At 39.3% G+C, this 22949-nt stretch overlaps 1 protein-coding gene and 1 long non-coding RNA gene across 3 annotated transcripts in view; one reads left to right on the top strand and one right to left on the bottom strand.

The window, feature by feature from the left end:
• Positions 1 to 22949, bottom strand: part of EEFSEC (eukaryotic elongation factor, selenocysteine-tRNA specific) — a 197578-nt gene that overhangs the window by 142751 nt on the left and 31878 nt on the right. The gene's annotated exons all lie outside the window — the stretch shown is intronic.
• LOC127053584 (uncharacterized) lies at positions 1799 to 22167 on the top strand. 2 transcript variants are annotated; one of them, XR_007775082.1, is made up of 3 exons: positions 1799 to 2031; positions 2384 to 2640; positions 21428 to 22167. It is a non-coding gene; the product is annotated as an uncharacterized LOC127053584 (long non-coding RNA). The 2 variants fall into 2 exon arrangements; XR_007775083.1 differs by lacking the exon at positions 21428 to 22167 and adding an exon at positions 18169 to 18303.

Genomic DNA, 22949 nt, shown 5'->3' with positions numbered 1-22949 from the left:
AGAATACAAATCAAAGCACTCCAGCACTTATATTCATGCAAATACCAAAGAAAAGAAACCATAGAACTTACTATCTGATCTCTTTGTCCTTACACTTAGAAACAGAAGACTAGAAAGTAGAACTACTTCTCCAAAGCTCAGAGCAAGCAGGCAGCCAGAAACAAAGACCTTAGACACTCAAATCCCTCCACCCAAAGTTGAAAAAAAATCCGGTTTCCTGATTGGTCCTCTGGTCAGGTGCTTCAGGTGAAAGAGACATTAACCCTTAGCTATCTGTTTATGACAGGGGAGGTGGGGATTTGCAATAGATTTGCCTCCCTCTTCACTTGAATTTTGGTTTTTTTTTAAGCCCTGAAATGAAACAGGTTGGAAAGACTAGATTTGAGAAACTTTATAGTCTTGAATTATATCAGCTTTCTGCATGAGTTTGCACAGGGCAAAAAAGGTAAGTTATTATCTGTATACCATCAGAGTGTTAAGATGCTTTACAGAGAGATACAAAAATAAAGTCCATGTACCAAATTGATTACAGTGTACAGACTATATAAATAAGCAGGCCAGAGATAATCAGGACCTAGGCATGTGTTTTCATAGCGGAAATAGATAAGGATGGATGGATGGATTTTGGAAGAAAATAAAGAGAGATTTCACAATGGCATTAATGTGGGAGGGAGGAAAAAAAGAGGAGTTACCAATGACACCACGGTGCTACGCCTAAGAAACAGAGAGAACACAAGAGTTACCAACAATACAGATCAGCATCCAAAAGAGATGTGAGAAACAATGGTCTTGAATTTAAGGCACTATACTGCCATGCATGAGAACAAGGTTCCTTTCCCAGCTCTTCTACAGACTTCCAGCAGTTAACCCGAGGTCACACATGATCTCCGCGACTCAGTTCATCATCTATAAAATGGAGATAATACTTCCCCCTACCTCACAGAGATGTTGTAAGAATAAATTAAGTTAACGTTTCTGAGGTGCTCTGCTAATAATATGAGCAGCACCACAGAAAAGTCTATATAGAGAGAGACAATAAAAAGCCCCTGAATACAGCTACAACCATAACCCAACCCCAACCCCCTCCAGCAAGGTCTTGGTTTTGCTGTTGGTAGGTTACCTTGCTGAGAAGCTAGGATCTCAGGGCTGCAACTCAAAGAATGAACTTGTACTTCATAAAGAACTATAACCATTAAAAACGAGAGAGAGAAAAGAGGAGTGTGACGGGTTGGATCACAGAACCACCCCAGGAGCTGCCAACTGATGTGCCAAGACTCTCTCTGCTCCTGTTTTCCCTGTCAGCTCAGGACTCCAGCACCTTGTCCTGCTGAGCCAGACAGTCTCATCTACTCTAACAAAGACCCAGAGTCTGAATTACTTGCCCTAAAGCTGCAGGTTTACCTGAAAACAGCTCACAGAAACGTGCTTGTCTTTAGCACTCAGATTCAATTCCCAACGGGGTCTAAACCCAAATAAAATCGTTTTACCCTGTATAAAGCCTATGCAGGGTAGTCTCAAATTATTCGCCCTCTATAACACTGATAGTGAGAGACGCACAATTGTTTGCTCCCCCAGGCTTAATACATACTCTGAGTTAATTAATAAGTAAAAAGTGGTTTTGTTAAATATAGAAAGTAGGATTTAAGTGGTTTGAAGTAGTAAGAGACAAAGTAAGTCACCAAACAAAATAAAATAAAATGCACAAATCTATGTCTAATCAAACTGAATACAGATAATCTCACCCTCAGAGATGCTTCAGTAAATTTTTTCCTTAGTAGCATGTGGGTAATGGCTGCTATCTGCAAGTCCTGAGTCATGCATGGGCATGTGACTTGCCCATGTGATTCCAAATTTCCATTTTGTGACTGGATTCTACACAGGGGGAGGGAGGGGTGTCTACCCAGAAGGGAAAGTCTATTTAAACCCCTGGGACACCCTTCCATGTTGACTTCAGCTGACTAAAGAGCGAGCCTCTCCACCCCCCACCCCAGGATACTGAAAAAAACTGGAGGGACAGAGACTGCAAGGAGTGTGAGTGATTGTGGGACCCAGGCTAAAAGGAGATTAGTCTGTAAAAGGGAGCATTCTGGAACTGGTTAAATTATCTGTAAGCAGTTTAATTAATCATAAATTTGTACATTTTATTTTATTCTGCTTGGTGACTTACTTTGTTCTGTCTGTTACCACTTAAAACCACTTAAATCCTAGTTTCTGTATTTAATAAAATCACTTTTTACTTATTAATTAACTCAGAGTATGCATTAATACCTGGGGGAGCAAACAACTGTGCATCTCTCTCTATCAGTGTTATAAAGGGCAAACAATTTATGAGTTTATCCTGCATAAGCTTTATACAGAGTAAAATGGATTTATTTGGATTTAGACCCCACTGGGGCTTGGCATCTGGGTGCTAAAGACAAGCACACTTCTGTGAGCTGCTTTCAGGTAAACCTGCAGCTTTGGAGCAAGTAATTCAGACCCTGGGTCTTTCTTGGAGCAGACAGAAGTATCTGGCTCAGCAAGACAGGGTGCTGAAGTCTTGAGCTGGCAGGGAAAACAGGCGCAAAGGTAGTCTGGGAACATCAGGCGGCAGCTCCCAAGGGGTTTCTGTGATCCAACCCATCACAAGGAGCTTTTAAGGTAAGTGAAATAATGGGCCCATCACTACTGATATTGTTTCTTAGGTCATTTTAGGGAAAGAAGGGAGTGGTATGTGAACTGGACAGCTTGTGTTTGCATGCATACATCTCTCAAATCAATAGTTAATTTTCTCTGCTAGTGACTTGTAATTTTGGCTGTTTCTACTTAACATTGTGTGATTTTCATGACCAGCATAAGTGTAACAGAGGCTTTCCCCAATCTAAGATTTTTTTTAAAATGTGCATATTTCTATATTCATTTAAACCAACTATTATGAATCCATATAATTCCACTATGTGGACTGTGGGAGGGGAAGGGACAGGCACATGTTTTACCCAAGTAAAGAGGTTCAGGACAAGGCATCCTGCACCAACATATTTCATATGCTTTGTCTCTATTTTTACAGGAACTTCTAAAGTGAAGTTTACAAGCAGATTTTAAATTATATTGTGTCATACAGAGAGTTGATCAACTCAATGCTTGAGCAATTGATTTGACCACAGAAAGTAGTGTCAAACTTCCTAAATGTCCTGCCATACAAAATTATTCATAACTTAAATCCCCAAATATCTTAAGATGAAATTTATTGTGCCTAAAGATTAACTGACTTGTTGCTGTGGATTCAAATAGTGCTATTACATAGCATCTACGACCTCCCTCCAGGTGGTTAAGCAAACTTAAAAAAAAAAAGTTTGTAAATATGTAAAGTAAACTGAAAGTGACTTGTATATTAAATGACAAGTAGACTCTTTTTATAGCTTTCGAGTTAGCACATCCTCAAGTTCTCAGCATATGGAAAATGGTGCAAAGTCCCACATCACCGAGAGAATGGCCAGCAAACTGGCAGCAGAAACTGAAAGTGGCTTTTGGCTCATTCTTCCCCCACCTCCCGAAAAGTTCACCTCATAAATAAGTTTCAGGCAGTCAACATTTGGACTTAAAGTTAGTGACACAGCATTAGCTACATGAATGAAAGATACTGTATTACAGTGTATTTAAAAGCACAAGTCTCACAATGCTACTTTTAAATAGTAATTTGCATACAGTATGAAAATATGAACAGGTACACACTTTTAAAAGTATCTTAAGGAATCTGTTTAAAAGAGACTTGAAATCTATCTCCATGTCTCTACTGGACCCTTACTTTTTCTCCTTTTGCATATACTTTATACCACCATAATCCAGGCCAACCACCTTGCAATTGAGGAATGCATGGGACTCTTACAGAAAAATATGAACATAATTTGTTAATCCAAAGGATTCATTGTTGAGGCCCAGTCCTCTCTAGCCCCACATGGGTTCGAGCACATTGACTACACATCATTTCCAGCCCTTATTAGTTCAGGGAAAAGGAAAAACGAACAAGGAACTGAATTCAAATTTCATACAGGGTAATGTGGAGTATTTTCACTGGGCTGTCAAAAATGAATTATCCTAGAGAACTTTACAAGCTAGTCATCAGAGGCAAACATCTTCTACACAAAAGAGATTCTGAATCATTCACAACATTTCCTCAACTGAAGTCTCAGTTTCTATGTAAATGCCGGAAATATCAAACATTTGTTCAATTCACCTCTTAAGCATCAGCACAGAATTCACGGGCCACCTAGTATCTGTCTTTGGAACAGACCAGCCCCAGGCCCATGGTCCCCAAATTGGGAAGCCCTGCTTTGTATTAAAGTCCACAGCTATGCATCTTTTTAAAACCACAAAAAATATATTGTCCCCAAGGAACAGTCATGAGAGGCCACTGGAAGATCCACACATAGTGCTCACAGATCTTTTTGATCAGAGGGCAGTTGAAATGGATTTCAAAAGACCAAAAATAATTAAGAGTTTATGTAAAAATAAAGATTTTTTAAAAAACCAAAATGATTGCTAGAGGCAAAGAGAAAAGCATTCTCTATTTTTCTCCCCACCATCCACAACACTGAAAAAACATCAGTCAGGGTTATAAACATCTGTAATTGCCAGGGGAATGTACAATACTTTCAGAAACTCCAGGCCCACATATCCTGTAGCTCTGCACTTCACAAACAAAAGGTTGGGGGAAGAATGAGGGGGTGGGATACAGGGAATAAAGGCTTAAAGATTAAAGTCACAGGCAGAGACAGACGGCTCCGTTTTTTAATAACTGAAAACACGAGTTGTGCCTGAATGTGCTCATTGTTTTATGGCGGGAAGGAGCGTCTACGCATGCAGGACTGGCTGGCGACAGAGCTGCCTTTCCATCAAAAATAAGATTTATGAAAAGAAAAAAAGACACCAGCCCAATAACCTAATTTCCCCTCTTGTAATGTTTAATGATGCAGTCAGGTAGTTATCAACAAGTTACCCGACCTCCCCTTTCATAAAGTTGAGGAAACTTGTTATAGAAGAGCTACTCCTGATTTTGACAGCATAACACACAAATGAAGAAGGCTTTCAGGGCTGTATGTTATGGAGAATATAATATTAATATATTTATACACCAACTTGCATAACATTTTAAATATCACACATGCCGTATATACATGCCCATCGATGTACTTGCATACAATACTAGTACATACGCATATATGAACACACATACCTGAATGATTTTTTTATAAGCACATTTTCATGAATAAAAATTAATTATATATTTTACTATACACACAACTCTACTAGAGAACACTAACAACTTAAGTTACATGTTCTAAATAAATGTCTAAACCTAGTTTATTATTCACATCTTACATTTTTAGAAGTGACAAACATTTTAAAAATCCAATTTACTTAGTATTTATGTCTCAGCTTGGACAATGACAATCGAAGTCCATTTCCCTTTTGTTTAAAGTAATTTTCAATTTGAATTTTTAGTGTTAGGATGTTTGGATTTGAAGCACTGCAGTGGAGCACACATTTGTTTTGAAACGTAACTGGTTTTCACAACATTCAACTGTAGAGCCATGTCTTATGTCCCTATTACTTACAATTATTATAAAGGACAACAAATATACTGTATATTTAAAAAGGTTTTGCAAAATCTAAGAATACAGATATTTTCGTGACTTATTTCAATGAAAATATTTTTATGTTCTGTGTCTGGATTTAAATGGCATTTGAAAACCAGGGGGTGATTTCATTGTCCAACTGAACAACTGGTCATGCAACAGGTAAACAAACAGTAATTTAGCTTCTTATAATTCCTTCAGTTTTATTAAAGTGCTAAGAAAACAAGGTTTTTAAAATTTACACCTCTACCCCGATATAATGCTGTCCGCAGGAGCCAAAACATCTTACCGCGTTATAGGTGAAACCACGTTATATCAAACTTGCTTTAATCCGCCGGAGTGCACAGCCCCGCCTCTCCGGAGCACTGTTTTACCGCGTTACAAACGAATTCATGTTACATCGGGTCACATTATATCGGGATAGAGGTCTTGCTTAGATTAAAAATACTCTGTAGAGGCCCCATCTGTTTGATGAAGGAAAAATAGTCCATAGCAGAACAGAGGAGGAAGGAAAAACTGAAACATGAGCTTGTGAGAGGATAAATACAGGCTTTGTTTTATTTTGTTCAAACCAAATATGAATAAAAGACTCATCCCTGTATTGCAATTGGGCATCAAAATCGATTCTCTATGTAGTACAACGAATGGCTCTAACGTACATAAATATACTATGCCCCCCCTTCCCAAAAATAATATTTGCTGACTCTGAAATCTAATATTAAAGTGTGAGTGAAATCTATATTGTGACAGAGATTATCACTTTGTCCTAGCTAGAGATTATGGAAATTCAGCAATGAACATAGTCCTAATTATCAATTAGCCATCTCAGAAGCAAAATGTGAAAATATTCTTGTGTAGAGAGAAGAAATCCTGCAGGTTTTATCTGTGCATAATTTAAAGAAGTCAGTGGCTGTGTGAGGCGATTAATATTTCTAGGAGGGGAGCACTTAAATGTTTATATTTTTAAGCTAAAATATATCAATACAAATGTAATCAAGAATATCAGTACACCTGGGTATAAACCTTCCTAGTCAAGGATCACGTGAGCATACATAACCCCAAGCACCAATATATTAGCCAGAGTTTAACAATCCTGCACAAACTAAACTATACAAACATAAAAACCCCTTCAATTATGTTTGGAGGATGCGGTAGAAAATCTAATCATAGCCAGTAGAGGAAGGCAATGGTTATTGGAAGTTAGAGAGATCTCATGGGCCAAAAATACAGATTCTTTTTAACAAATCTGAAATTCCCAAGTCAGGACTGAAGCTCCAAATCAATGTCTAGATCAAAACAGTCTTCAAGAGGTAAAATAGCGAGTAGAAAAGTCACTCCCTAAGACAGAAACCATAGCTAACTCCACTGTCTTTAAAAAGAGCTCAAGGGCAACTCAGCAACAGACAGGGAGGGGGAAGCACAAAGTCAGGACTCTGTTGTTTTTTACTCTGAGAAAATGTGAAAATTTACTTTGTACAACCAAAGTGTACATGAAAGTTTAGAAACAGTCAATTAAATGTAACATTAAGGAATGAGATTCAAGGCCCAAGTGGAACAGATTAGATACGCATTCCAAATAATGGATACAAGAGTTATTCTACAAGACAGAGTCTGTCAACCTCCAGTACACAAGATCAACAGCTTCTAATACACTGGCAACGCTGTCTTTGCCCAAGAGCCATATCGGCAACTTGCCAGGAAGCTGAACACCAAATCTAATCTGCAGATTGAGCCACCCACTTCTTTAATATGGAGGAGTGGCATATGAAAACTACAAATCCAAATACAATATGCTCAGTCTTCATCTGTGTGCATGGAATGTTCTGGCTGAAGATGGTACTGATCAAATCTCTCTCAGCCAAAGGAGGACACAACCTGATTGAGCTGAAGAATCACAAACAAGGAAGGAGATATTTACAAGAAATATTGGTGAATAAAGCATTCCTGCTATGGTAGAATTAAACTTGTACACTTGGTTACAGCTTCACTTCTACTCTTTGCCATGTGTAACGACAACCTAGGAGAACAACTAAGCAAGAACAACCAGTTCAGTTAAGAGACAGCTAGATAAGAAGAAAAGCAATTATAGCAAGTTAAATATGTTCCATGTTGTACACAATCTCATATACTCTGCAGCATGATAAACCTACATTTTGATGAAAGCCCTTCTAATTCCTGTGGCAGAGCGATGCAGAATTCTGCAGCACATTGATGTTTTTGCAGCAGTTTCAAATACATAAGAGTTTATTAATTAAATGTGAAAATTAAAATAGTTATGTTATTTCTTGTTCTGTGTTTTGATGTTCAATTCAGTTTAACTTGGGATTTTTTTCAATTTCATGCAGTCCACAAATTATCAGAGTGCTGTAGAATTTAGCACTGATATCATATAAATACATTGCAGAAGTTGTTTCAGGAGCAGGAAACGGTAACAGAAGAAGACTAAAGTTGTGCCAGCTGTGTAAAAGGCAGTTGGATCTCTTGGCATTCAGAAAAGCATGGAGGACAGTTTGGATTATTGACACCCAGTAGGTGGATTTTTTTCCTTTAAATTTATGCATAACCAGTAAAAAGGAGCTTCTATCCCTAACTCCAGATGCCCTGACAATTATATGAGAATACAATTATAAAATAAACTTTTGGAATTCTCCCCTCACCCAACAGCCCAACAACAGCAAGCAATCATCAATATTTTTAACCACACAGATTAACACAGGACTCAGAAATCTTCCCCACCCCCGCAAATGCCAAGGAGAGGAGAAGGGCCTTACAACATGCTCAAAGCACCAACAGATTCAGATTGTTTTGGACCAAGGAGGAAAAAAGTTACAAAATTACATTGCCCTCTGAGATGATGCCTTGCAAGCAGTCCTCTCTTCTTTTAAAGTCCAATCCAAGTATCTTCCCTGTCATACCACTGCAGAAGTATGGCCTGGGAAAAGAGGTGGTATCTCATATAGATCTCAGAACACTAAGATTACTGGCACTTGGGAGAGGATACTACTTCTCTCACTCTCTAGATTGTGTAGATGGGGTCTGGGCCAAGGTGACCATTTTTGAGGGCTTGAACTTTTATTGCCTTGCCCAATCACCTTACTTGCTGTCCCTACTCCCCTGTCCCCCATATCAACCACTGCATCAAAAAAAAAAAAAAAGATACACTAGCTGCAAGTTTCTGTAAACTGAAAGTGCAACGTTTTAGAATTAACATGTCCACCCCCACAGGCAGTTTACATCTCTCAAAACCATTCTTTCAAGTTCTCCATTTGCAAACGTAAAGGGACATCAACATACAGATTTTAACTCTTTTCACTTTTATAAGGTTTTCTTTGCACACAGGAAGGCTAGAAATGTGATTTAACTGAAAAGAAAGACTGCATTCACCACCCAAATTCTGTAGCAAGACCTGAATTTTATAGTCACTTCTAAAGCCCTAGGGCCGTGGCAGACACAAGGTCCTACTTACAGTATTTAGTAGTAAATCATAAAAAATAATCATCCTACATATTTTATCACTTCACTAAGACATTACACTGTGTCAGAGAATCTTCTCCAAAGAAATCATTACTGGGGGGAGGGATAGCTCAGTGGTTTGAGTATTAGCCTGCTAAACCCAGGGTTGAGAGTTCGGGGGGGGGGGGGGAGCACTTAGGGATCTGGGGCAAAATCAGTATTTGGTCCTGCTAGTAAAGGCAGGGGGCTGGACTCTATGACCTTCCAGTTCTATGAGATAGGTATATTTCCATATATTAACTATATAGCAGTATTTCAGACTTTCTGCAAGGCCAAATATGAAGGTTTGACAGTGCATTTATTTTTATTTAAATTTTTGCTGACTAGGATTGCCTCCTGAGATACACATCTCATTTCAGAACAATTACAAGGGGTTAATAGTCATGTAAATTTCATATTCCAGTATTTCAGGACAAAAGAAACTATATAATGCTGCACACACTATCTACATTGCCAACATCCTGGTATCGTAAGCTGTACAGTATTTGTGTTTCACAATATGGTGTCCTCATAATTAATAAAAGCCCAAATGTAACAGAAAGGATGAGGTTCATCGTAAAGGAGGAAATTGATGCAGAGCTGATTACTGAATAAAGCTACATTACAATACTTGTCAACATTAAAAGGGTTGGAATTTCAATTTAATGATATATAGTCCAGAAAAAAGGTGATAAGGGACAGTTAGTTGTAACACTGAATAAATATTTAAAAAGGCATTAATAGGAGAGAGGAAGCAGCAGCTTTCTATAGCAGAGGAAGGGGCTGAAAAAGGCATAACTGTCTAAAAACTAAAAAAGTCAAGTCTTACTAAGGACAATTTGCCAGTGGGATCAGCAGTCTAATAAGGTAGTTGTGTTGCCATAAGTAATAATTTTCAGAAAAAAATGCTAATAGGATCCATGCTCAAATGCAAGAGGTGACAGTTATTCACCCAGGACTCTTTTTTTAAAGATAGTGCCACTAGTGTGAATGGGTAGAGCCCTGCACGGATACAAAATGTATATCCGCATCCAATCCGTGATCTGCAAACACGGTCTGCAGATATCCACAGCCGTGAATGTGGATATCCGCAGAAAAAGCAGATGTCTGCAGATTTGCAGGGCTCTACATATAAAATTTGGATCCGCATCCATCCACGAATAGGTAAGAGCTGCAAGACTGGATGCTAGATTATTTATTTCTATAGTGTCGTAAGTGTGAACAGCACCTCCTAGATAAATGTGAAACAAGAGCCCCGCCCACAGGCTAAATTTAGACTGATTACCTCATATGATAATGAAAAGGCTTTCATCCCAGAACCGTCAGCTGAATTTATTGCTTTAAGTTATATATGCTGGGAAACACAGACCACTCAAGGTCAACATAAAAGAATCCTTCAATAAGCAAAAAAGAACATTTTTCATACATATCCTTAACAAAAAAGTTAAACAGAAAATAATGTGAAGTGGTGACTTCACCTATAAAATTTAATAGTTTATTAAATCCCTACTCCACAAATCAAAAACCCTATAGAAACTATCTCGTTCACTACTAAATTCTACAGGTTTTTAGAATAATTTCTATAGAATTCCATTTTATGCTTGTTAAATTTTATAACATTTTTCCATAATATGTGTATGAACAACTTTGAACAAAATTAGAGGAAGTTACTGAAGTGCAATTCTAAAGAGGCTGCAGGGGGAAAAGGGTATTTTACATGGTTCAGGTCCCAGTCCTAATTTATTTGTGCCAGTCTGGTTGTGACTAGCATTATCTATTGGTTATACAAAATATCGATCAAAATCCTCAACAAGGTCAGAATTGTGGCTTTGACTAAGAAAGATCTTTAAAAGGAGAAAGTATTTCAAGACTTTCATCTCTCTCCCCGCCTACCGTCTTCTAGAAGTTGTACTTTTAGTTTATAATCAAGGATACTTCTTCCTCAAATCTAAATTTGGGCACTAAAACAGAGGTTGGCAACATCCCCAGAGAACTGAAAAACTGCACAGAAGACAAAGTCTACTCAAAATACACTCTGTTTCGCCAAGCACAAGAGATTGACTCTGAGGAATTGCTCAAGCTATTTGATGGGAAAACAGTATATAGGCAAACCGAAGACTACTAGATAAGCAGGGAAATAATACACAGTATAAACAAACAATACTCATTATGCAAAGTATTTTATACTTTAAATTCAGAACTTCAGTGTTTAAAACTGAGTAACACTGAAACACCAGGATGTTTCAAGACTTGGAGAACGCACTAACAGTGCACACATTCAGACCCCCAATCTATGAATCTTAAATATCAGAACTGGAAGTAAAGCACCCAAAACCCAACCAATTATTCAGAAAACACACTTAAACAGGCTAAAGTGACCCTCAAGATATTATTCCTCAGGTGAATTTGAAGAGAAAAAGTGTCCTCGAAAACAGGACAGGTATAAATAAGAATCAAAACTACACCAAGAATTCCCAGAGGATACATACTTCATTCTTTATAAGAGCCCACTCACAGACACTTTATTTCTGCAATATATTTGCATATCTTTAACTGTCATTTTTCATATTTCATTATTTTCCCCTTTTACAAAATCTCAGATTTACAGAGAACAATGAGATTCTAAATTAAACAAGTTTTGAGGCTAAACGACTAAAATACTAGCCCAACAGACTGAAGGATTTTTTCATAGAATATAAATTTCATTTCAACTTAACATTTTTTTTTTTGTTTTAATACCTAAAAAGATCTGATCAGGCCACCAAGTGATGGAGTCCACTGGCAATGAGTTAAAGAATAATCCATGTAACAGTAATAATGTAACAGAACTACACTGGGGAAATTCTGAAATTGAAGACAGACAGGAAACTTATTTGAGGCACCGAAATTATTTTTTTGTTAAAATAGAAACTTTCAAAAACTTTTATATAACTTTTCATGAATGATTTTTAAAACATTTCAGTTGACGCTGGTTTGTTTAGGTATATAGAGAACAGACGAAAATTCCCATATACTATTAAACAGAACACCATTAGACTATAGCGTAGGGGTCAGCAACCTTTCAGAAGTGCTGTGCCGAATCTTCATTTATTCACTCTAATTTAAGGTTTCATGTGCCAGTAATACATTTTAACATTTTTAGAAGGTCTCTTTCTATAAGTCTATAATATATAACTAAACTATGGTTGTATGTAAAGTAAATAAGGTTTTTAAAATGTTTAAGAAGCTTCATTTAAAATTCAATTAAAATGCAGAGCCCCCAGACCAGTGACCAGAACCCGGGCAGTGTGAGTGCCACTGAAAATCTGCTTGCATGCCACCTTTGACACGCATGCAATAGGTTGCCTACCCCTGCTATAGTGTATAACAGGGGTTGGCAACCTTTCAGAAGTGGTGTGCCGAGTCTTCATTTGTTCACTCAAATTTAAGTTTTCGCATGCTGGTAATACATTTTAATGTTTTTTAGAAGGTCTTTCTTTATAAGTCTATATATTATATAACTAAACTAGTGTTGTATTGTAAAATAAACAAGGTTTTCAAAATATTTAAGAAGCTTCATTTAAAATGAAATTAAAATGTCGATCTTACGCTGCCGGCCCACTCAGCCCGTTGCTGGTCTGGGGTTCTGTTCACGTAGGCCGGCAGCAGGCTGAGCAAGGCCTGCAGCCAGGACCCCGGCTGGCAAGGGTCCATCAGCCAGAACCCCAGACCAGCAGCGGGCTGTGTGGGGCCGGCGGCCAGGACCCAGAGGGCTGGGGGCAGAGGGCTAGAATCAGGGCTGGGGGCTGGGTATGGGTGGGGGTGCCGGAGTCAGGGCTAGGGTTGTTGGTGGAGGGGTGAAGGAGTCAAGCAGAGGGCTAGGTGTGTATGAGGGAGTACAGGGCTCAGGGCAGGGGTCTGGGTTGTGTGCAGGGCTCAGGGCAGAGGGTGTGATGTGTGGGGAGGGCCAGGGCTCAGGGGAGAGGGCTGGGTGACTGCCTCCCTAAGAACTCCCAACCCCCCTGCTCCTTGTCCCCTGACTACCCCCTCCTGGGACCCCTGCCTCCAACTGCCCCCCAGGACCCCACTCCCTATCTAAACCTCCCTGTTCCTTGTCCTCAGACTGGATCCTACCCCCTACCTGTCCCCTGACTGCCTCGACCCTTATCCACACCCCCATCCCCAACCAGACCCTTGCGACTCCCATGCCTACCCAACCACTCCCCACCCTGACAGGACCCCCCAGAACTCCCGACCCATCCAACCGCCCCCCGCTCCATGCCTGCCTCAACCCCTCTTCACACCCTTGCCTCCTGACAGGACCCCCAGAACTCCCAACTAATACAACCCCCACAGCTCCTTGTCCCCTGACCACCCCCCTCCAGAAACCCCTCCACCTTAACTGCCCCCCCAGGACCCTCCTTGCTCCCAGTCCCCTGACTGCCCTGACAAACCCCAGGACTCCCATTCCCCATCCAACCCCCACCACCCCTAACCGCCCCCCCCGGGGATCCCACCCCGCATCCAACCCCCCCCGCTCCCTGTCCCCTGATTGCTCCCACCCCTTATCCAATCCCCCCAGCCCTGGGCCCCTTACCATGAGGCTCCACACAGAGCTAGATACGCTGCTCCGCGGGAGCACACAGCCCCACCCCTCCAGTTGAGCAGGGAGTGTGCCTGCCTCCCCGCAGAGCCAAAAGCTGCCCTGCGGGAGCGCGCAGGGCAGCATGGCTCCAGGGGAAGGGGGAGCGTGTCTGCCTCCCCTCAGAGGCGAACGCTGCCCGGCAGCATCCTCAATCCCCAGAACGTTGCGTGCGGCAGCAGGGCTCCAGGGGAGAGGAGAAGGCGGGGGAGGGGCCGACAGCTTGCTACGCTCAGCCGGCGCTCCAGTCCAGGAGCGCGGACCCCGCAGCTTGCCGTGCAGGGAGAGTAGGGCCATTTGCCCACCCCGTGCGCACAGCTATGCTTCTGCTCCCTGCCCCTGCGGGGGGAGCAGAGGGCAGAGGAGAGCGGGCCGGGCTGGGCAGGATTTTTAATGGCATGCTGGAGTCCCTGCAGCCTCCAGCGTGCCATTAAAAATTGGCTCGCGTGCCGTCTTTGGCACGCGTGCCATAGGTTGCCGATCCCTGGTGTATAAAAAGAAGACAACAAAATAGTCTAGAAAGTGAAAGTGAAACTAACATTACTGGCCAGTCTAGTTAAGAGGTCCAAAGCTAGTGGATGTACAAAAATTAGACAGGTATTATTGTCACAGAGTCACCGGGCGATGCTCTGGAACTACTCCATACGAAGCCAGTCAGGACTCCTGGGGAGCCTCCTCTCTCTGAGCAGACTGTCTCCAGGGCAAGAAACTTACACAGCTTCTACCTTCCTGGGTCTGACCTCAGATCATTCAGCATCCCCTGCCCCACCGTGCACTTCCCACAGCAAGTCCGCCTGGTGGGGCTCATGGGGAAGCCAGAGGGCCCTGCACCCCAACTCCACAGTCAGACATGACTCTCAGCCAGACAGTAAAACAGAAGGTTTATTAGATGACAGGAACACAGTCCAAAACAGAGCTTGTAGGTACAGAAACTGGACACCTAAGTCAGGTCCATCTTGGGGCCAGGGAGGCCAGCCCCCCAGTCTGGGCCTCCCTCCTTCCCCAGCCAGCTTCAAAATGAAACCCCCTCCAGCCACTCCTCTGGCCTGTGTCTCTTTCCTGGGTCAGGAAGCCACCTGATCTCTTTGTTCTCCAACACCTCCAGTTGGCACCTTTGCAGGGGAGGGGCCCAGCCCATCAGTTGCCAGAAGACAGGGTGTCAGACATTCTCTGTGCAGACACCATCACATTGGCCCTCTAGGGCTCTGCAACAGTCACACGCCCTTATCCCACCACCTAGATACTTAAGAACTGGATAGGGGAAACTGAGGAACCCACACAGTATTCAGAGAAAACATTAACAACATTCCCACTTCGTCATAATTACCTAAATTAGATTTCTATTTTTTCCACATTTAACATAGTGGTGTCAGCAAAAGGTTAGGATTTTTAAAAATATATCTGACAGATTCATTAAGAAAAAAAAATGTTAACCAAAAAAGAAAAAACCCGCACTGTCACAAGCCTGTTCAGTTGGTAACTAATTTGTTTTTAAAAAATCATACTCTTTGAAGCTGAGAAAAATAACCACAAAGAAAGTTATATGTACAACAGGAAGATTCATTTTTCTCCTTAAGGGCTGGCATTAGAGATTCTGCTGGGTCAAGTGAAATTGAAGCACAGCACCCTATAGGAAGTCTGGGAAGAGAGATTTTAGCAAGGGTTTTACCAGCAAAATGACAGCATAGGAATTTCCACTTCTCACAAATTTAGTAAAAGAAATCTATCCCCTCTGTGCCAGCATCCGGCAGGCAAAGAACCTAGTAACATCACTGAAACAGAATAAATCAGGAGGCCCAGAAAACAAGTTTTTGAGTGGTTAAACTTGTAAGCAGGTTGGCTATTTAAAATTTAAGGAAGCAAAAGTATGTCCCATCTCCCCACAAAAAAAGGATCATTATTCAAGACCATGAAACTACTGTACTTGCTTTGTGAACATGGGAATACACTGGATTGGCCACAAACTTCCAACTTGTAAACTTCATCACCAGCCTGCCATATAGTTTTCTTGCACTGGTGGAGGAAAGTGTATTGTATGTCCATAATGTTTACCTGATCAAAGTAAAAAGTTCAAGATACTGACCTCAAGGTTTTTCAAAAGCTCCTTCTAGAATAAGTCTGGTACATTTTAGATTCTCTCCAAAGGAACAGGTGAGATTTTGATTAAAAAACCACTGACAAGGCAATGCTTTTCCTCCCCCATTTACTTGAATATTCTGGCATAATAATAGATTTCAGACAGAGAGATCTGCTGAAATTGCTAAGCATGGGCCAAATTCAATAAACCAACAACATTCCCTAACTGCAAATTCTTCACTGAGATAAACGTATGTATAATTGAAGAGTACTGATCACTTTTTAATGAAATGCTGAAGCAACCGAGTGAGCACACAACCCTGAAGATGAAAGACCAAGCAGTGGTTAAGCTCAGTTTTTTGGTAGCTGGGAGTTAGGGGGTTCCAGAGGAGAGGGAGAGAGATGTTACAGCTCAGACATTTAAAGTATTTCAAAATAAATACACTATCTCCATACAGCAGCAAAACAGACAAGTTTCTGAATTTATTTACTTTTGGAAAATTAGTCAGATGAGTATTTTATCTGCTGTGAAGCAAAGTAATGTTTGCCACCTATCTTTTACTATATTAGCTCCTGAGATTTCACCAGGATGGTTTACATATAATGTTCTATATCATATGACAAATTCTTATGGTTGTGCTATTTCAGCTGAATTACCTTGGCTGCTTTATATGTGCACGCGTGCGCACATGCAGTGCTCTGCATTTGACCCCTAAAATTTAGTTTAAGTACTTTTGCAAACACCACCCCTACTCTTACCTCCTCCCTCAACACAGCATCTCACATTTCTCATTCACTGAACACATTTTGTCTACTTTTAAGTGGAAACTAGGCATATGGAAAGTTTAGCAGGGACTGGATCAGAAATAAATTCTACTCAGGTTTTTTTGGGTGTTTTTTTTTTTTAAATAGCGCAGAGTTTCCTCCAGTCACCACCCCCTCAAAAAAATCAAATCCAAAACATATAAGAGTTAAAGGCTGTCAATTCTATCCGTTTAGGAATCCTGGGAATTGTTATAGCCCAATCTGTGAACATGTACATTGGCAGCACACATTCTATGAAACTGTTTTCAACTAAGGGGGGGGGGGGGGGGGGGGGGGGGGGGGGGGGGAAAAGGTGTTTTGCTTTTTTTTTCTTTTAAGTTCAGTACATCCTAGACACTACAATAATATAAATAAATAAATAAAAACAGCAACACTATATTATGGACTAATGACAATCATTTCCTAAATTTCATTTTTCAAAATGCCACTGCATAAATCCAAAGAGTCTACAAAAAGACTTATTGCTATATATGCAGACTTTAAAAGGATACTGTCCACTTTTTAAAAATCAGTGTCTGAATTTTTTTAACCTAAACGTTAACTGTAACAATCCTAAGATTACACTTATTGAAAAATTAGAGAAAAAATAGTTGTGTTTGTTCCATTTATTTCATGAATTTCACAGAACTTTATACATTAGATCAGTTTCCCCCACACAGTCAGCCAGCTTCCCTGGTTTGTATTGGTCTTAAGGTGACTGAAAAATAACAGAAGTTAGGAACAGAAGGGGACAGGTGCAGTAACCAAAACAACTTTTACAACTATTTTTTTAAGTTGACTAGATTTGAAGAGAACAGTGCTCCTTTAAAAGCAAGTAAGGGTTGCATTTATTTTGTTGGGAGGTGGGGAGTGGATATTTAATTTCAAAGGAAAATTAAAGCTGAATCTCCATATTCTAAGTTTTACCCAGGAACAACAGAATGCTTGGGTTTTTTAAAAGAGTCAAGCGCTACACTTTTGAAAATACGGTAAAACTTCAAAGTTACAAACTGACCAGATAAAGGAAAGGGTAAGCACAATTACAGATATACGGTTAAAGTGTTGATAACTCATCATTTTACTATAGGTCTTGTAATAATGCCCCAGTTCCTAGAGACGTGTATATAAGCGAATCTCAGCTTTTATTTAAAAACAAGTTTCTAGTCCTCATGGCTGTAGAGAAAAGCATGAAAATGCAACCCTAGTGTACTGTAAAGACTCAAAAACCAAATGGCAGACAAAAAATCCAAAACATTTTTTTTAAACTTCTAATTTTGTGGAGCCCGACTCATGATTATTGAATGTTTGGCACTGGCAAAAATCACAGTTATGCAGATACTCGGGTATGTATACATATATCATGATCATTGTAAGTGTTTATTTTCTTAGTGAAAACACAAAGATTTATGTTGTATTATCGGGAGAGGGGTTTTTTTCAGCCACTTGGTGGCAGTGGAGGAGGGGACAGTCTAATAAATCCAAAAAACTACAATATTGTCGAACATTGGCCAAACTTGAGTGCCTAAAATTAATCACCTAAATAAGCGGTATTATTTTCAGAAATGTTAAGCACTTGTCACTCCCACTGAAATCAATGGAAGATACTGGAGCTCAGTGCCTTTGGGAAAAAATATCGAGTCACTTAATTAAGTGTGTAAATACAGAGGTGAGTACTTAGTTTTAAGTAGCCAAAATTTGGACGTTTTTACCTTAATCCAGGGGTCAGCAACCTTTCAGAAGCAGTGTGCCAAGTCTTCATTTATTCACTCTAATTTAAGGTTTCGCATACCAGTAATATATTTTAATGTTTTTAGAAGGTCTCTTTCTATAAGTCTATAATATACAACTAAACTATTGTTGTATGTAAAGTAAACAAGGTTTTAAAAATGTTTAAGAAGCTTCATTTAAAATTCAATTAAAATGCAGAGCCCCCCGGACCGGTGGCCAGGACCCGGGCAGTGTGAGTGCAACTGAAAAAAAGCTTTCGTGCCGCCTTCGGCACGTGTGCCATAGGTTGCCTACCCTGCCTTAATCCCTAGTGAAATCTGTCAATCAAAATCCTCTGACATGATCTAGAAATAATTTAAAAAATGATATACTATTCATGCATAGTATATGATTTCCCAGTAACTTTTCAGAGTATGCATATATCAAGAGAGCCATAGTTAGCAATGCATTACCAATATGTTGAATGTTTTAAAGCTAGTTTTAAAAATGCAGTGTTTATCTGAATCGCAATTCACAAAATAAAATAAGTGTTACACTGTTCTGTGTGTAATCACAGACTTTCCCCCCATACTATCATAAAAACAAGAAAAATCAATGCAGAAAGTTAATCTCATTTGTAGTTTAAAAACAAAAAAAAGTCAGAAAATTCAAAAATAAAGTTCCCAAAGTAACTGTTACTTAATGACACAGTATACATACATTAAAGCAGAAATATAGTCTAATTCAGGATCTTATCCCACAAGGAGATGAGAACCTTCAATTCGTTGGGCTAATTAATCCTACAAAATCCCATACTGTGTGTGCTTAAAACGACCAAATTATAGTTGCTGTAGGAAGCAAAACTTTTAATTTCTGACAACTGTTTATATTCTTCTGTAACAATGCAGAGATTTTTGTATCAATTATAGTTTAACATTAATATACACATTCAAAACAGTAAAGTTATGCCATGTTTTCATTTACATATTTTCTCTACTCCACAACTGCTGCCTCCAACAGAGGTACTGTCACTCTGGTACAATCTTGCAAGATACTAAGGAACTCCAGTGAATACTGAAAACAACGAGTTGACAGTACTCACATTTCACAAGAAGTACTTAGCACTTTGCAGTTATCAGGCCCTTGCTCTGGGCACTTTCTTGCAATACCACATTGATACCTGTTAAATACCCCATTACATAACTGTACCACCTTGGGACATTACTCTTTCCACACTCCATTCACAACAAACCTATCCTGGTCCACATCCACTTGCTTCTTCCTCCACTTTTACTCAGACTGTGCTCTGATCATTTACTGTCATCACCTCTATCAGTGATTATTATGGAATCAATAATCCAGTAACGGTTTACAGCTTATAACAGCATGGAAACCTCAAAGCAGACTGAGGCATGCCACTATTACTTTATATATACAATTTTTTTAAGCCACATTTTAACTCATTTCAACATACTAGAATGTGAAGGTGGATAACCACTGCCAGAACACCACACAGAATCCCCTAAAGTCAACCACAGGTTCAGGTAATCGTGACCTCATTTTTACAACATAAATGCATAATTTCCGTACTGGTTTTTGATGACAGGACCACAGACTTTAAAAGAGGAAACAATTACAGGTTATTAGAACTTCACCCAAGCATGAGATTTAATCTCGGGGCATGGATTTGCCAATGGCTGTGGGGGTCTCAATAGAGACAAAATTGCTCTGGAGGGGAAAAAAAAACCACCAATGATGACATTAGTCAACAAGAGAGACTGGGCTTTGTCTTCTGTCCGGCATAAAAGCCAAGTACAAGGAATCCATTTTCCCTGCCCCCTCTTCTTAATTACAAAAAAAATACAATAATTTTGTTTCTTTCTTTGTAAAGCAGCTTTTACATACTTTAGAAACTTTCTTTCCAGCGCAATAATGCTGATTGCAGTAGTAGGAAGGGAGGGGGAGAGAGCTTTTTATAACAAAAGTAGACTTTAAGAATGAATACGTATCTAGGACAAAAAGTCATTTCTCCCCTGCCCACCCAGCTCAATTTAAATTAGATTGTTTTATTAAAACCATCAATCTCTTATATTTCCATAGTTGCTTTCATCTCAAAAGTTCTCAAAGCATTTTTCAAATTTTATACATGCAGGAATCACTTCACTATTGAAATATGGCCACCTGGTGCACAACACATTGCATGGCACTGGGAGGAGGAGAAACTTTAAGCAAACAAATCAAGGTAAACTCCTGTGCCACAAGGTCCACACAAAGCAGACACAATCTCACTTTTATTTGTTAATTGTCAAACATGTTCTGGGCACTGAACACATAAAATGAAGGCAGTCTTTCGACTGAAAAGCCTACCATCTACAAAAAAGAAGCCTGGATGTGCCAGGAAGTCCATAGGAAGGAATAACTTGGACTTTTTCCACAATGAGAAGAAGTGGATAAAAAGAAAAAAATAAATAAAGTTTTGTACAAAAACAAAACATACCTCACAAACAGTAAACTGATGGAAACTCGGCTTTTTTCACAAAAATTTGACGAACAAGTTGACCCTACTGAGATTAAAACGCAAGTATTTCAAATTTGATGCTCATACCCCTGAGGAACCCGTCTCCCCAAATACAAAAGCATGGTCAACATCACTGCTTTTAAAACTTTCCTCTTTCATCCATTCCTTTTCCTTTATTATTCACCCACTCTTCTTGTGTTGTCACATTCACACACATATATATTAGTTTGCCTGGTAACAACAACCCCAATGCTGGTAATTACAATCTAATGCAGAACTAGTCAGGTTGGGTTTGAAAAAGAGATCATAATTCAAATTGGGAGCTGACAATAATCATTTGATGTTCACTTGAAGAGATTAGATAGGCTGTGCAAGAACATTTTGGTAGAAGTACTGATAAGAAGATGGGAAATAAGAATTATTGGTATTTACTCTGTGTGCAATGCTTATGGAAGCAAACTGTTTAAAGGAAACACTTCAAAATGGCTATTTAATCTGAATTTTACAGAAAGCACTGAAAACATATTCTAACAGAATGCACAGTATCTTTGCCATCATATCTATCCTATGGGTTGTTCAAATCTTTCTTTGCAGGAATTCTCACTCAATTTTGCTCCATTACAAGCTGTGATCCAGTACATAATGCATTCAAGAATCCAGCTGGAAATTACCACTAGAGAACATCTGTCCTTGCTCTTCAGCTTGCCAGGCTTGCCTAAGGGATCCAAGATAGAAAATAACTAGCTGCCACACAAAAAAACAAACTTTTTATTCTATTTATGGGCTTTAACGCCAATGGAAATTTGGAGCTTCAGTGTGTTTTCTTTGTTAGATGACATTTTTGGAAGACATGTTGCATATCTTATTTAAAACTATTCTCTTATTTTACCATCTGTGATCTTGTTTAAAAAATAAGCACTTCTAACAAAGGATACTATGAGCATACATGATTATCTGTAAGGTAAAAAAAACAGGAGGAAAGAAGAAACACTCAGGAAAGTAGGCCCATTCCGCCTTCAAGTGAAACTAGCTGCATTTGTATATAGAATCTCAACTTATTTTCTAATAAAAGTACTGTATCATATAGCATATAATTATATCTAGCAGCTTCTAACTGAGGGCAGTCTCCAAATCAAGTTACAGGATGTGTGTGCGCATGAATACAGCGGAAACTTGCTAATTCACAATGATGACTGGGAGACTATTGTGAATTACTAAATTGTACCATTTAGCAAATGAACACATTCACCACCACCAAAAATGCTACTTTGAAAAATGTACTTTGTTAATTTGTTTTGATAACTGCAATTTTAATTAAAATATTTTATATTGTAAATAAAATGTACTACATTTTAAGAAAGTAACAAGCTCTTAACATAAGACATCACTATATTGTTGTTTATCTTAACAGCACCTAACAGATAAAAATCTTGATCACTGCCCCAAACTGCCTACAAACTAATTTCAGAGCAGCAAAAAGGGGCAGGGGTGACAGATTATGTAGTTATTCAGTGAATGCTAGTACACAGCATGACAGAACAAAGAAATTTTGTTTTTTAGCCCACCACAATGAATGAACAAGTAGCAGACTTAGTTGGCAAGTCTACAGTGCTTGGTTATGAAATGTTTCCTGAGACGTTTTGAATTTTTGTAGCAAATAGCAAAGTGTAGTTTTGCTGTACATCAGCAATTACGTACACACACACAAACCAGCTCCTGATTAGTAGTAGCACATTTGACATGTAAACATAAAACCAATCTTGTTTAGAATTTACATTTAAGATGCAGGGAGAAGTACTTAAATGATAATAAAAACCACAACTTTAGAATCAAAATGTGCAGTATATTGACATACATACACACACATCTAGATAGATAGATAGATAGAATGAGCATTGCACAAGTAATCATATTTCTGACAGTGTTCCAACTATACCCAGAAAAGCGTGTGATTACACAGTATAACTCCAAAGATCAAGAGTTGCTGGTCTTATCCTTCTTTATATCCATAAACCCATAAAAAATAAGGAAAAATCTTCTGGATTTGTTCTCTACTATTATTCCAAGTTAAAGCACAGAGTTTAGGATTTTGTTGGATTTGTAGCTCCTTGCAGGA

This window comes from Gopherus flavomarginatus, chromosome 6 (genome assembly GCF_025201925.1).
Source record: "Gopherus flavomarginatus isolate rGopFla2 chromosome 6, rGopFla2.mat.asm, whole genome shotgun sequence".
NCBI lineage: Eukaryota > Metazoa > Chordata > Testudines > Testudinidae > Gopherus > Gopherus flavomarginatus.
The sequence above is the reverse complement of the archived record's forward strand: the minus strand, read 5'-3'. Positions and strand labels throughout refer to the sequence as shown.